General features: G+C 34.2%; 1 pseudogene; it reads left to right on the forward strand.

The window, feature by feature from the left end:
* The first annotated feature begins 14136 nt into the window (after positions 1-14136).
* Positions 14137-15739, forward strand: LOC146937771 (uncharacterized; annotated as a pseudogene).
* The last annotated feature ends 1411 nt before the right edge of the window (positions 15740-17150 follow it).

Raw genomic sequence — 17150 nt, forward strand, 5'->3', positions numbered from 1 at the left:
CCCCTGGTCTATTTATCTTGCAGAGGTTCAACCGTCATTGGGACGAACGTTGATGTATCAACCATCCACTCATAAGCTCAAAGAAAAATGTACCGGTTGTTTATGCATTCCGAAAAACATAAAAAAGTTTCAAGATAAATATTTTTTGCTTTAAGTATAATCATCAAAAATGGAAGAAAATTTTGCGAGCAGGATAAATGAGAATTTCAAATAAATGGGCACAAGCTCAGATTAGATGTAATGGAATAGTAACCTGCCAAAGGCGTTGCTCCACAGATTTTAAAAAGTTTGGAAAATGGTAATTATAAAGGGAAAGGTACATTGAACACAGTAACCACTATTCTCCCTGACAACTTTGAATTCCACTGTTCCGAATCATTGATTTTCAGATGCTTCATATCGGAGGTTCTTTGATAGCCAGTATGCCCCATGCTTCAAATTGGAGGTTTTTTTGATAGCAGGTATGCCCCAAGTGAGTCATGTCTGACCCGATGCAGTTACTTTGTCATGATCCTTAACTTTTGCATAGATCGCCCTTGCGGGTTTCAACCTATCAGGATAATCGTTTTTTGTTCATGTCTCTAACTTTTGCATGGACCGCCCTTTCAGGTTTTCAATCCATCGAGACGCTCATTTTTTCCTAAGTCTCTTTTATGACTCATCGAGCTTTTATTTTTTTAACAAAGTATTTCTTGACTGCATCAGTGTTCACAGGACATGCAAGCTCTTTACCATTCATTGTAATTTGACATCCATTTGCCCCTGGAATCGGGTAATATATATTTTTTGCGCACAAAGACATTTTCTTGACATTCGCGGGGACAAGCCTTCTTTGTCGCATACTTGCTTTATCGTTTTGATATAACCGTCCACGACATGCGGCAGTAACACTTTTAAATTCCATCCAGTTTAACCTTTATTGGAACTCCCGTTGACGGGACTTTGATTTCCACGAGAAGTATTGCCTTTATATTGTATACTGAGGGATGGAAGGGGATTGCCCCTGTTGAAGTGTGTACTGAAGCACGATACTCATGTAAAGTAATGGTAACATCTCACACCAGTCTTTGTAAATGAAAATCTTCTTGATTTTTGTTTGCAGCTTTGACGGCTATGATGCCCCAATATGCGAGAGATCTCCTCGGGAGTATCTTCACTTTCCTCTTCTTCATATTCGGACACAGAGAACTCAAAGTTGGAAGATAGTACATGGTTATTGTATTCAACGGGTTTATTAATGCATGATTTGAATATTGATTTTGACAAGTATAAGTTATGATTATGCAGATATTTGAGAAATTTTTTTTTGTTTTTTTTGTATTACCATTTTTCTAGAAAAAAAGCACAAAATAAAAGCAAAGTCGGGATCGAAGCGACTTTTTAATTAATGATGAAAATACATAAAGCAAAAAGGCCCTAAACAAAGTTCGCTTTCGTCTTGGGTGGGACGAGAGGATTTTTTTTTTTGAAAAACATAAAGCAACAAACAAAACATATTATTTGAACAAATGAGTAGTAGAAATAAACATCAGCAAAGACCCAATTGCATCTAAATATTCCATGTACCACCCGAAGCTCATGGACCTCTTGCTCAAGCTGATCCATCTTTTTGTGTTTGTACGAGTGTTTGCATATGCGAGCCGAACTGGGATAAAGACATCGGACCACTTTACTGATGGATTGACCGTTTGTAGATAGAGACAAAGTATGAGACACAGACTAGAAACCAATGAATGCACATGATGTATGAAATGCATATGCAAAAAAAATGTACAATTTTTTTTGTTATCGAAGGATTTGTCAAGGTGAATTGCAAACATCGCAGATGAACATGATTTTATTTGAAAATTCGTAAAGATATTGCAATCAGTTCTATTTTCAAAAGGTAAGAACGAAACCAAGGAAGAAATTCTAAACAAAAGCCAAAAGCTTAGTTAAGATTTTTAAAGTTTGTATTTCTTGGTGTTCATCTTTACAAGGTGGAGTATATCTGATGTATACAAAAATTTATCTAAATCATTCGATGTTTTGATGAGAAAAGTTTTTACGCATGTATGCATGATTATGCTACACAAACAGCGAAAACGTGGTGACGTTTAAGTCCATATGTTGGAGTCAAGGATAACAACGCCATTTGGTAAGGACTATGGTTTCATTTGTACCTGTATCATGGGTTCTACCAAGTTCTCAGAGTTTTTAACCGCTTCCGAATGTCGTCGGGTTGCGGAAATACTTCCGGTCCAACAATGTTCGTAAGAAAGTCTCGTCTGAGTGTAGTATCGCGTATCAACTAAACCAAGATTACTCATGATTAGCCACCGCACTACGTCCTAAAAAGCCAAGATGGGTTAAAGGTAACTAAAGGTTCTCAACTTTTAGCGGTCACTTGAAAATAACATGTCAAACACGAATACTCATGCCAACATAGTATGTTTCCAAGATCCCTGAGTTGAGTGGGGTTATCACATGTGCTATAACCAAAATTCACTCTTGGTAAAGCACTATGATTATACCACCGTCCTATCTTAATTTTCCCTCAAGCCCGGGTATAGAGCTTATCTCACCACTCACGTTAAAAAGAAAAGAAGAAAGAAGAACAAATATACATGGATTTCCATCTTTTATTAAAACATGTTTTTTTTAGCAAGTGTATAGTACAAAGTTTGAATAATGCTAAGTTAGGCTCAACCCTCTTACTTTCATTCCCCAGTGAAGTCGCCATTTCTGTCGCGTCATTTTTCGGACTGGTCAAAGGCCATTTGATTTGGCGTTCGACCCGCTTTTGATTTCACGACTGAACATTTAATTCTTTTCAAAAGAAAGTGGAAAAAGGTTCAAATACCACATTCTTTAGGGATTAAGGGTTCGGGAGTTGGTTATATTTAGGGAAGGTGTTAAGCACCCTAAATATTCGTAGTATTCTATGAGAACCTCTTGATTTTATTTAACTTTTGTGCTATAAACTTGCTTGCTTTAAAAAATGGAATTAGCAATGATAAAAGAAAATTAGAGACCTAAATTACCTACGTTTTAATGATTTGGAAGGACGCATGTCCTTTGCCTACGTACCCGTGAAGGATCAAAACCTCGTAGTTCGGGGTAGAAACTGACGTTTGATGGGTTTTGAGTTTTTTATGAGTTTTGAAAAAGGTTTGAAATAAAAAGCCAAGTGGCAAATTGGAATTTGTTTGTATTTTTGATATTGAAAGAAAATAGACTCGAAATGAAGTTAAATTGATTGATGTTTGATTAAGAAAGAAAGTAAAAAGAACGATCACTTGATTTTAGATCAAGGTTTGTTTATGAAAATATTTTTTGTGATTTTTGATATATTTGCATGTTTTTGTTGTTTTTTGAATATTAAATGAAAGTTATATAAGCAGAATGAGAAAAATAATATTAAGCTGAAATATGAAATTATTTTAACACGGACCAGAATACTCTGGAGAAAGATTATATAAGCAGAAATATTAACAGTTGATTTAGGACCAGAGCACTCTAGATTAATTTAATTAACAAGGACCAGATCGTTCTGGAGAATAATTAAATTAAACAAAAATATAATATTAACAGTTAATTTAGGACCAGAGCACTCTGGATTAATTTAATTAACAAGGATCAGATTGTTCTGGAGAATAATATAATATGAACAAAAAATATAATATTATTCAGTTAATTAGGACCAGAGCACTCTGGATTAATTTAATTAACAAGGACCAGATTGTTCTGGAGAATAATTAAATTAAAAAAAATATATAATATTAACAGTTAATTAGGACCAGAGCACTCTGGATTAAGATGTGTGTATTTAGTGTAAAATAAAATGAAAAAAAGATAAAAGGAGAAGAAAAGAGGAAAGAAAAAAAGGAAGATGATATACCTTTTATAGGGAGAATAAGAGAAAGACAAAAAGATGAGGGTTGTTTTGTTTTTGGTAGTGATGGTGTTTTTTTTGTGTTGATTTATGGTGGTTTTGTGTTGATTTGTAGTGACGATTGTGTGATTTTTTTTTGTGGTTTTATGTGGTGGTTTATGTGGTAATTTTTTGTTTTAATGGTGGTTTGAGTGGTGGTTTTGTTGTTGATGGTGAAGAAAAGAAACATGCTAAGACTAAAAAAATGTGTAGTGGTGTGTTGCTATTTTTTGTTCTCTATCTCAAAGCTTCTTTTCCTCCTTTTTCTCTCCAAAACTCTCTTTATTTATAGATGTTAAGACACTTGGGGATCAAGCTAAAATGGAAGTTTAGAGATTAAGTTTTTGAGCTATTGGGAGCAAGTTGTCATGTGATGTCATCATAGTGATGTCACTTGATGATTTCACTTTGATGATGTCACTTTATTTCATTTGTAGTATGACTAGAATGTTCTGGAGAATGTTCTAGAGAATGTTCTGGTGTATGCTCTAGATCTTGATAAAGCAAATCTCATTTTATGTTTCTTTTATTTTCCTCTTTTTTTGGGGGAAATTAATAACGATAAAAAAATAAAATTAAACAAATTATCTATTTTTGTGATTTTGAAATTTGTCCTTGAATGAAAAAAAAACGAGGTATTTTAAAGAAAAAACAGTAGAAAAACATTAATGATAAATTTAGGATCAGAGAACTCTGGATTAAAATACCTCTGCCAAAATTTTTCGTAAAAAGGCAAAATAATATTCCGGGCCAAAAGAAAAAGAAAAAAAAAGGGGTCTTAGGTCAAAAATTGGGGTATGACAGTCCCCTATTTATAGAGGTGGAGGGCTGCAGAGCCGTTGTAATGGCACACCTGGCTCTGGCGGTTACGAAATCGTGGGAAGTGTAACCGCCAGAGAGTTTATTGCGGGAACGTGCAAAGAGACGTTGTGGTTTGTTTGAACCGGTCTCGCTCGCTCCTTGCACCCCCGCTCGCGGAGAGGGGGTGTGTCACTAGTGATGACATGCTGTCATTACGTAATTTTTAGGACTTATTGTGACATTTTGATAGAGTTCTCATGCAATTTATACTGTTCTGGAGTGCAAAAAGCTTAAAAATTGAAGTCTGTTCGAAGGAAATCGCGCCACGCCAATTTCGAGCCGTGCTGCGATTTTTGAAGCAAAATTACATCCTCCCTGCTTGAGGGAAATCGCGGCACGCCTATATACATGGCGTGGCGCGATTTTGATGGGTCAGGCCCATGACTTCTATAAATACTGCACTCTTTGGTGAGAACAAGGGTTACGATTTTGGAGAGCAAAGTGCGATTTTGAGACATCGGAGACGGCTAGAAGGGCGATTTCTTCAACCTTTTACCAATTCATGTATGTTTTAATTATTTCATTGATTATGCTATTTGTAAACTCGATTATGAGTAGCTAAATCTCTTAGAGATTAGATCCGAGATGAATCTTTGTAACCCTAATTGACACATGTTGCTGTGAAACTCTATTTTGTTTATGAATTCAATTCTAGTTTATTCAATTCAATTGTTCTTAATGCTTTTTATATCTTGATCACATATAACTTGATTTTGTGAGAACGAATGACCACTGACCATGGCTTTCGACTTAGACCTAATTGAATTGTTCTAATAAACAGGGTTAATCTAGGAATAGATAATCGTTTGTTAGTGATAATAGGTTAACGTTCGGTAAAACCTTCAAGAATTATTAGACCACCTAAGGAATTAGGGGCTGTAGTTTAAGAAGAGGGTCCTAACTCAAGGGATTGATTAGGGCTATTTTGTTAATCATCGTAAATTAGAAGAGGATTCATAACAAATAGGTGCAGTAGACCAATTAGGGGAACTTAGAGGATTCGAAGGATCTGATCTCATCTCTCTCCATATTTTCTTAATCAAATCTTTATTTTCTGTTACTTCATTTAATTAAAATCAAACCAAATCTTCTGCCTAGTGGCAAACTAAAAATAACTTTTATACATCCTATTTTTATAACGCAATTGAATTATTGAAGTTAAAAACAGTCCTCGTGGGATCGATATTTTTACTACTTCGATAGTATTTGGTGCACTTGCCAAACGTCTATCAAGTTTTTGGCGCCGCTGCCGGGGACTGTTGATTTATTTCAACAAGGCAATTACGTTATAATTTAGAATTTCTGTCTTTTATATTTTTGTATATATATATTAAAAAGAAAAAAAATTATGCTCTTTGTTTTCTTCTCATTGTACTGTGCTACTGAAATGTTTATCCAAGTTTTGCAGCTATGATAGACAGGGTACTCCTCTATGACACAGAAGAGATTGCTAAGTTGCAGTATGAAAAATATATGCTATCTTTTAAGATCAAAATTTTGGACAACAAAATCTCGAGTTGTGGTCATTATAAGGCGAATCAACCAGGTAGTGATAGTGAAGGGAAGAAAGAGGTGATCAACATCGATTACAATACTCAACTTCAGAATATTTTAGATGATTTCTTGGTGTCAAATCAAGTTTTATTTGAAAAGTATGATGTTCAGTGTGGTGATCTTGTTGAGAAAGCACATAAGTCTCAGAGGAAGCTGGTTCAGATGGAGATTGAGTGTCACAAGGTTGTGGTGGAAGAAAATCCAAAAGTGAGGAGTGCTGACATTTTCCCGAAGTCTGAACAAACAGGGGTTAAGGAAATCACTCGTGTGCAAATGGATGCATGTCCTTCTCTAAGGTGGGAGAGCTTAACTTCCAAAGGTTTAACTGTGAGCACATGGGAGCATCTACTTCTTTATGCCAAGTTCATGGATTTCCTGCCTAACAAGAGGAAGAAGAAGGGTGATGTGTTCTTTCTGACATATTTGCCACCCTAACAGTGGTTGAAGCGTCAAGCTCAATGACGTAAAAGAAAGCGCTTGGTGGGAGGCAACCCACTAGATTTAATTTCAGGTAGTATTTATTTTTATTGTTTTCAATATAAAAAAAAAATATTTTCAACAACGAAACACAAAACAGGCAGGAATTTTTCTTTCAAAGTTTTAGTGTGCAAGCCCTGCCAAGAAGATTGTGATACAATACTGATGTTGTGTCACAATCTCCTCTACAAAAACTCTTGTTTTTTTAAAAGTGGAAGTCCAGGAAAAAATTGCAAACTTTAAAATGTTTTATTATGTCTTCAAAGTCGCGTTACGATTGTCAAATCATAATACGATTTTGAAGTAAAACTGCCTGGACTTGACCGCTTAAATTGTATTACGATTGGGGGATCGTGGTACGATTTCCAAAAAATTTTGCACCCCTTTCTGCCTCAGCCAAATTGCGTCACGGTGGTGACAATCGTGATACGATCCTTGTGATAATTTGAAAAAGGTAACCGTTACAAACTGCCATTGCACCACGATTTCCCAATCGTAACGCGATTTTGCAAGAGCCTATTAAAGAACCAGCAGTTTCAGCATAAACCTCTTTCCATTTTCCTAGTTACTCTGCCCAATTTTCTCTAGGAACCCTAACCCACGAAAATCAACCCTTTTTCATCAATTTTTCATCTCCTTAGCATATCCCAACACCAATTCATCCAACATTCCTCATCTTCATCCATTTCAATTAACCAAAACAACCTACCCTTTTTCACACACTCTCAAACTTTCACACAAATGGCACCCAAACCATAAAATGTTTTAAAACCGAAAACTAGACAACAAACCAAGCCTAAGACAACTACCACCCAACCTTCATCTGGCCAAAACAAATGCAAAAGAAACGTTGTCCCACCATCAAATGTTAACCGGTTTATTTCTGATGACGCAAGAGAATGGTTCGATTATTGCAAGAGTTTGAGGGTGATTTGCATACTCCTACTGTTCAGCCTATCACCGACAAGTATGAGAAGTTTATGAGAAGTATGAGAAGTTTATGAGGAAGAGAGGTGGTCCACCTGAATCACCCCCACAGCAGCATCCACATCAAATGGAGAGAGGAGAAGGTTTTCCACTGAGTTTGCTGCAGAGGCACAAATGCATAGGAGGCCGATCACTGGCTCTTTTGAGAGATTTGACAAATCCCGCCAGCCTTCTTTGATGGGTTACCTGAGACTGGTGGTGATGTGGACATGGGACTGGACCACTGAGGGTTCAGCTTTGCTTGTTTTAGTGTTTTCGTTGTACTTTTATTTTTAGTACTTTGTTTCTGTTTCGTATTGATTTTATATTCTTGTATTGTCAAAGTCCGTTGAACTTGTTATTCCCCGTATTGTGATGAATCTGCACTTGTTTATTATTGACAAATTTGTTTGTTAGTTGACTCTTTACAGTTTAGTAACAATTGTTTGATGAAACGGTATTCCAAAAGTTCTAAAGGAGGGGTGACTTGATTCAAAGGCGAAGTGTACGGCGTTGCTAGGTAGTCATATACTCCCAGAAATCTCAGCCATAAGGTTCATTGCCAAATTTTGTTTTTCAATTTACTTATATTTATATTAGTTTTCCATGCAACTACATTTCTAGAACTTGCATTGTTTCTCTATTATTGATTGGTCTTTGTTAATTACACACTGAGGCAAAAGTGCTTGGTCATGTGAGCCTTTTTGAAGCCTACCCTATTTTAATTTGTTGAATTTATCCTTTCTTAACAAATTGTGAGCCGGTAGGATTAGAACTTTTTGTTCGGTGACAAACTACATTACAAGCCTAGAGACTTTTAGGACTTGTCCCTTAATGTATTTTCTGAGTTAAGGCATTGTAGAATGTTGCTAAAGATTAAGTTTGGGGTTGCTATTGGAATTTGCAACCAACTAAGTTTGGGGTGGGGGTACTAGAGAATAAGAGAACAAAGAATGAACTTTATCATGAAAAATACACACAAAAAATGGTGTATCAAAAAAAATGAATGAAATTGAATACTGAAAAAGGGACAAAACATTGAAAATCCGAGTAACTTCAAACTCGATTGTCCCTAAATGTTAAAAATATTCTCTAGTACCTTTGCATTGATTGTATTTCCACAAGGTGAATGATTGAAGGATTGAATTTTGTGCTTTAACTTTCGTAGGAATGCCTAACTCAAATTTTGTGTAGCCTACTTATCCAAATATATCCCACCTTTCACCTAAGCCCCGTTATAACCCTAAAGACCTCAAAAGTGTGTAATGATATTGACTTTGATTGATGTTTAGAAACTTTTCAAGCGTATGGTAATATGTAGACCTGCATGTCGACTGGTAGAACCCTGTTTCAATTTGATGCGAGGAGTTGTGAATTGGTGGATGCGAACAAGTCAAACTAGCTCATCTTTAGCTAGAAGGAGAATGAACTTTTGGGTCCTATCGTTTTGTCAGGTAACTGTTATTTTACTGTCGTTTGTCACTGTTGCAAGCAAATTCCTTGAGGACAAGGAATGGTTTAAGTTTGGGGTTGTGATGACATGCTGTCATTACGTAATTTTTAGGACTTATTGTGACATTTTGATAGAGTTCTCATGCAATTTATACTGTTCTGGAGTGCAAAAAGCTTAAAAATTGAAGTCTGTTCGAAGGAAATCGCGCCACGCCAATTTCGAGCCGTGCTGCGATTTTTTAAGCAAAATTACATCCTCCCTGTTTGAGGGAAATCGCGGCATGCCTATATACATGGCGCGGCGTGATTTCGATGGGTCAGGCCCATGACTTCTATAAATACTGCACTCTTTGGTGAGAACAAGGGTTACGATTTTGGAGAGCAAAGTGCGATTTTGAGACATCGGAGACGACTAGAAGGACGATTTCTTCAACCTTTTACCAATTCATGTATGTTTTAATTATTTCATTGATTATGCTATTTGTAAACTCGATTATGAGTAGCTAAATCTCTTAGAGATTAGATCCGAGATGAATCTTTGTAACCCTAATTGACACATGTTGCTGTGAAACTCTATTTTGTTTATGAATTCAATTCTAGTTTATTCAATTCAATTGTTCTTAATGCTTTTATATCTTGATCACATATAACTTGATTTTGTGAGAACGAATGACCACTGACTATGGCTTTCAACTTAGACCTAATTGAATTGTTCTAATAAACAGGGTTAGTCTAGGAATAGATAATCGTTTGTTAGTGATAATAGGTTAACGCTCGGTAAAACCTTCAAGAATTATTAGACCACCTAAGGAATTAGGGGCTGTAGTTTAAGAAGAGGGTCCTAACTCAAGGGATTGATTAGGGCTATTTTGTTAATCATCGTAAATTAGAAGAGGATTCATAACAAATAGGTGCAGTAGACCAATTAGGGGAACTTAGAGGATTCGAAGGATCAGATCTCATCTCTCCATATTTTCTTAATCAAATCTTTATTTTCTGTTACTTGATTTAATTAAAATCAAACCAAATCTTCTGCCTAGTGGCAAACTAAAAATAACTTTTATACATCCTATTTTTATAACGCAATTGAATTATTGAAGTTAAAAACAGTCCTCGTGGGATCGATATTTTTACTACTTCGATAGTATTTGGTGCACTTGCCAAACGTCTATCAACTAGTAATATTGCCAAACGTAGAGTCTGGGCTTTGGTTTGTATTGGGCCTAAGCAAATGGGCCAAAGATCCTTTTGGTCGGTCCAGAACAGACCTTATAAATATAGTAATTTGTTTACATTTACTAATATTAATTTCATTTAATAGTTGAACTCCATTACCTAAATTATCCTCCATCTCATTGAATTGAAGAAACAAAAGTGGGGGTATGGAAAAGATAAATTAAATCAGTAAAATGCTAACTGGTGTCCCCAGACATTAGTTAAGGACACTAAAAAAAGAAATTATATAATAGTTATTGCGTTGAAAATTGTGTAATCAATTTATAGAAGTAAAAAAATAAATCTTTTTTTAGTAATAACTTCTTTTTTTACTATCCTTAATTAGTACGTCGGGGACACCGTTTTTTTTTGTGGCGGCCGGTGTTCGAACCCCGGACCTTGCATATTTTATGCATTGTCCATATCAACTGAGCTATGCTCACGAGGACACCGGGGGCACCGCTTAGATAACCCATTAAATAATTGAAAGAAGAGAGAGGTTAATAATCAAGAGTATAATATGAAAACTAACATTAATAATAATTCACTGATACAATAATAATAATTCATTGATACAGTAAAATGACTTGTAATTTAAGATAATTTGCGACTTATTATTTGGTACTGAGGAAATATTACTTTTATACATATTATTATAAATATTAATTAAAAATTAATAGCTTGAACCCCTTGCTCACAGGGTTCTGGCAACGCCACTAATCATAGGTGTAATATTAACACACACCGAACACACCTTTGATAAGAAGTTTTGTTGCTATTAAAATTTTATTACTTGATTTTGATTACCTACAATTGTAATTTTACTTATATACTAGGTATAGAACCCGTGCGTTGCACGGGTTGGATTATAGCTTGTACTTAAGAAAATAAAAGTTGTGATAGGTATAATCATATATTTATAATATTAGTCATATGATTTTTTTTTAATATTAATTCATACTTAAATAGGAGTATTGTTTAAAACATGAAGATTTTATATTGATTTATATCGTAGATTCGTGTAAATATTATATGGATAAATAATATAGTTTTTGCTGGATCCTATAATATTTAGTAAGTTTAAAGACATGTATCATAGTTTATCTTAATGCAATCATATAAGAAAATTCATTTATGATATCGTAGTGGTGTAATAATATGTTACTTTTTTTTTTATCTTGGAATCTCACATTCTTTTCTATTAGAGTTAGAGTCATTCATGCTTGATGTGAATATTATTCATAAGAAAGGTTGCAATAAATTCAAGTTAGGATATGTCTTTTTCATCTTCTGACCATGTTCTTTGAAATTACGCAACATGACCTAACTATTTATTTTTACGTTCCTATTTCTTTGTTAAAGTGTCCTATATTCATTGAAAAAATTATCCTTATGGTGATAAATTAACTTATTTTAAACTTTCCTATCAAACCTCTATTTCTGAAATTTTATTCTAACTTTTATTGGTCCAAATTATTTTAGACAACGGTTTGATTTACCTTCTTGTCACATTGCTCAATTCATATTTTTGTTTGTCTATTTTTTCCAATTAATGTTTATGTTCCCAGGTTTATTTAATCATATATAGACATTATGGAATAATAAAGGGTGATATTTTTTTCTAACTTATGCTAAATTAGATTAATATTAGTGATTATTAGATAGAATAAGAGTGGAAAGTTTTTCTAAGAGTTGCCCAATTCTAACTTAAAATTAGATAGTATAAAAGAGAGTGAGACTTTTTCAACCCAAGACACTAACTTAAATGAATGCTTTTTAGTAACATTTCAATAAAAAGCAAAGAATCAAATTAACATATTGTTTCGTTTTATTTTTTGTTTTTAGTAATATTGATTTACGTTTATATTGCGAAACAAAAGTTGAATTTATAAATGCTTGCGATAAGAAATTCTTGTCTTTGTAATCAAATTAATTTTTTTAATTTATTGAAAAAAAAAACAAATTTGGTAGATCTTTTGAATTATTCTTTGATTAATAATACCACTATAAATATATTTTTAAACTTATATCCTCGTCAAGTGAATATAGAAAATAAAATACATATGAAATATGTTTAAGCACAATCTCTACATCAGCCAGGACAATAATAAGTGTGAATGAGACCTTATTTTGCATTCAACCACCTATATAGATATAAAAAAAATAAAGAAAGTTAGAAAAGTAAACTTATACACAATATATCAATTAAAAAAGGGCTAAAATACATGAGAAAGTATTGACGAACAAAACCTAACATATACTACAAACATTTAACACTCTTTCTCAAAAATCACATAATACAACATGAGTGAGTAACTGATCATGGTTATGGAATAAGAGTCAAGGAATAGAGAAAAATAATATTTAAGATAGGTGTGACAAAGTTATTTTAAAAAAAATAATAGAAAAGTAGTAGGTAATAAAAAAATGTAACTAATGAATTTATTAATGTAATTTATTTTAATTTGTAATTTACAACCTTTCATTAACCTTCTGTCAAAACAAAAGTCCTTGTGAGCTTAGCTCAGTTGGTAGAGACAACACATAATATATGCAAGGTTTTTGGTTCAAACCCCGACCACCACCCAAAAAAAAAAAACCTTTCATTAACCTTTAATCAACTGTTTTTACCATTTCCAGAAATATAATTTTAGTGATCATTTTATTTTCTCGTTTGTAACATTTTTTTACTAAAATCATTTTGTCATTCTATACAATACTCTACATAATATTATTACATCATGACAAAATTATGATTACACCAACTTTAACAGTTTAGTGTTTCATATTTTTCAAATGTATATAAACTTGATAAAAGATATGGAAATTATAAGTGTGAAAATAAATATAGTTTTTTTTAACAAAAAGAAAATAAATATATATAAAAAGGGGTTAAAGATACACACTTACATGAGTTGCCATTTCATATACTTTGTGAGCACCAAGGATGCAATGAAAGCAAATATAGAAGTCTCTTTTATCCTCTTTTCCTCATTAACATGAAAAATAGTAATATTCACGTTAATCAATGAAATAAATTAAGATTATGAAATATTATATCAATAAAAAATGAGTGCTTAAATATTTTACCACTATATATAATAATAAAGTAACTTGAGTCTTTAACATGCTATAAAAATCAACAAATTGTCAAGACATATGCAAAGAGCACGGATGAAAACAAAATTCACCATATAAAATTTATAAGTATCATCTAATTTTTTTTGTGGAGAAAATGGTGATGACCCAAAATCAAAACTTATGCCAGAAACATAATGTACAAAACACACATTTATACACACAAAGATGATGGATTGGAGAGTTGTAATCAATACAAATTATAACTTATGAGTTATGGAATAGTAAAAAAAAATAGTAGTTTAAAGGTTAATGAGTTAAAGTTGGACTTAACATAATATAGTTAATTAATATTTCAAAAAAATATATAGTTAATTAATGTGTAACTTTTATTCTTGGTAAAATTTTCTAGATGTTTAAAAAGAAAAATTGTATAACGTGTGCCTTTGAAGTGACGTTTTTTTTTCTTTTCTTCTTGAGTAACATGCATAGCCGTCTTAGAAAATACATATATTTATTTATTTATTGATGAATTTTCAAACCTAGGGTTTCTGCCGTTTTTGCTCTTTGATTCCGTTTTGCCTGTGCCCTTGCTCCGGTGTGGTTCTCCTGCCCCAGCCATGTTTGATTGGCAGCAGGAGCTTGCACCTTTGCCCATCAAACTTGGGATTTCTGCAACTCCCGTGCCTCCACCTGTGATGCTCACCGCCGCTCCTACTGCTCCGAAGATAGCAGCTGCACCGAAACCTTCTTTTGCTCAGGCCCTTTAGGGTAAATCAGCTCTCTCGGAACCTCTCCCGGTACCCTCAATTCGTGGTGATATGCTGTCAGTGAAAATTACTGACGATGTCTATGCTCGTGGACTGGATTTTTGTAAAAACCAACCTCAGAGGTAGGTTAGTTTTCAATAAAGGAGATAAGCCTCTGTCCTCTAAGGATCTCGCTGACAGATTACAGAAAGTGTGGAAAGTGAAAGGGCCATGGCACCTAACATCCCTTGGCCGTGGGTTTTATGAATTTTTCTTTAATTCACAGGATGATATGAAAACCGTTTGGGCAGCCGGCACTGTTAGGTTGAAGCCAGGACTTCTACGCTTATTTGAATGGAAAAAAGACTTTAACATGCATACACACCGACAAACTCACACTCAGGTTTGGGTTCGATTATGGGAATTACCGCAAGAATATTGGATGGAGAGGACTTTGTATGAGATCACCGGGGCGGTTGGTACTCCGTTACTCATCGACAATGTGACTCGTAACAGACTTTATGGCCATTATGCCCGCATTCTTGTTGACCTGGATCTCTCGAAAGATTTGTTTTATGAAATTATGGTGGAACGTGAAGGCTTTGCGTTTCCATTGTCTATAGAGTATGAGGGACTGCCCGATTTTTGCAAACATTGTTTAAGCATTGGTCATGATGTCTCTAAGTGTCGTTGGTTGTACCCTAGAAAGGATGATTCTAGCAATAAAGACAAGGAGAAAGATATTGTTCGCAAAGGGAAAGAGCAAGTTCAGACGAATACATCTGCTTGGATGCCGTTGAAGGACAACTCCTCGGGCACTGGTTCTTCCAAAGCCTTTGAAGCCCCCCCTCCGGTGCAGCAGTTGGTGAATCAATGTTTAGCTGAAAATTCGTTCAGTTTTGCTTTGCAAAACGTTACAAACTAGGTACCACATAGATTGCCTTCAGTGGAGCCTATATTGACGTTTGTGACAGTTGAATGACAGGATCCTGATTTATTTACTGCAAGGAACAGCACTGCACCGGTTGGTGCTGTTACTAAATCTCCGGTTGCTACTGGTTCCTCTTTGCACGAGGAGCATGTTGCGGTGGAGGAGGTGCCGGTGGATGATCTAGGTGACAATCTTGCAGCGAATGACACACAAGCCACTCACGCTGCCACTGAAGGTGCAGATTCTACGGACAGGGAATTTTCAACAACTGAACAACTTGTAGATGCAAATGATGCGGAGATGGAGGATGTAAATATGCCTGTAATTGTCCGAGAGGAGGGAATGACACATTCTAATTCTCGTATCCAACGTGATCTAGATCTTTGGCAGAAAATTAAGGAGTATGATAGGCGAGCAGCAGAGAATCCCTTCGTGCCCGTATTATCCAAAAAACAGCAGCAAATGTTAAAGAAACATAAGTTTGATGGCAAGGCACCTTACAAAACCCGCTCCACGGGGCAGTCCTCTCAACCTTCTCAATGAATATATTCTTCTAGAATTTACGCGACCTCACTCGAGTTGTTGAAGACATTTCAGTGTTGGTTAAAGCTATGGCCTCAAAACTTAAAATTTATAAACTGGTTGCAATATCTGGATGTGGCCCCATGAAGAGTTTGCTTGCATCTATTATTTTTATATAGCGTATCATAAACTTCCCATCTGACAGTAGGCCAAGAGAGAAGGAGCTATTCAATTGATAAATTATTAGGCATGGAATAAGTGTATTTACCATTACTAGCTTATGCCTGAGGTGCTACTTGCAGTGGTTTTCAAGTCTGAAGTGGTCAATGACCAGGAATGGATGTTATAAGCTTAGTCCATTGTTTTTCTTTCCTTTCTTTCTTGTTTCGAGGGTTTTGGTTTAGTCCCCCCTCTTGTATATTTTTTTCCCCCTTTTTTTAATAAAATTTTGAGATTGACGGCATAGGATGGAGGTTCTTCGGGATGTCAACCTAGTTGGGATGTCGTTGCTTCCTCTTGATGCTTGTCTTTTCTCCTGGCTTATCTAAAAAAAAGTCAAAAGAATGGCAATGGGTTTTATAATAAAAGTTGAGAGCATTGATCAAAATCCCATATATGATTACATTAAATTGATTTAGTGGAAAATAAATAATAGTGAATAAGGGTGATATTTGGGTAGCAAGGTTTCAATAGAAAATGAGAAATTGAAGCTCATATAGGTATGCCACATCATCACAACTCTTGCATAAGAATAGCTCAAGCTTCAAATTCAAAGATATATAGATAGATTGGTTGAACTTGTAATCATTAACCCTCTTTTATTGAAATTAGAGAATTAAATAAATATATATTAGATATTTGATTTCTTAATTAATTTATTTGTTTTCTTTTAGTCTTATAACTATTATACTGTTTATGATAATAATTTAGGGTCCGTTTGTTTTGGATTTTTTTGAAAAAAAATCTATTTTTTTAACTAAAAAATCACTTTTTTTTGTTTTTGTAGTGTTTGTTTTAGATTTTGAAAAAATCCATTTTGTTAAAAAAATCATTTTTAGGCTCAAAATGAAAATCTATTCCAAGTAGCTTTTCCAAAATCTATTTTTTTCTAAATACAAGGAGCTCAAGTGTAAGGGTTTCAAATCTTCAAAAAATGATTTTTAGGATAGTAAACAAACACAAATAGAATAGATTTTTTTTAAAAATCTCTACAAAAAAAATCTCTAGATTCTTTTACCTCAAAATCTATTTTTTTTAAAGCTGAAACAAACGCACCCTTAATCAGATTCCTTAAGTGTTTTTTAAGTGTTTTTTATATTTGTACCTGGGCTTAGTAAAAACTAGACTTTTCACCCCGTGCTGCCGCACAGGTCATATAGAATGTAAATGTATTAGTGAAAAGCAAAAATAAATCGTAATATTATTGATAAGT

The sequence above is a fragment of the Medicago sativa genome, chromosome 3 (assembly GCF_051527215.1).
Source record: "Medicago sativa cultivar Bolivia chromosome 3, Bolivia_mono, whole genome shotgun sequence".
In the NCBI taxonomy this organism is placed as follows: Eukaryota; Viridiplantae; Streptophyta; class Magnoliopsida; order Fabales; family Fabaceae; genus Medicago; species Medicago sativa.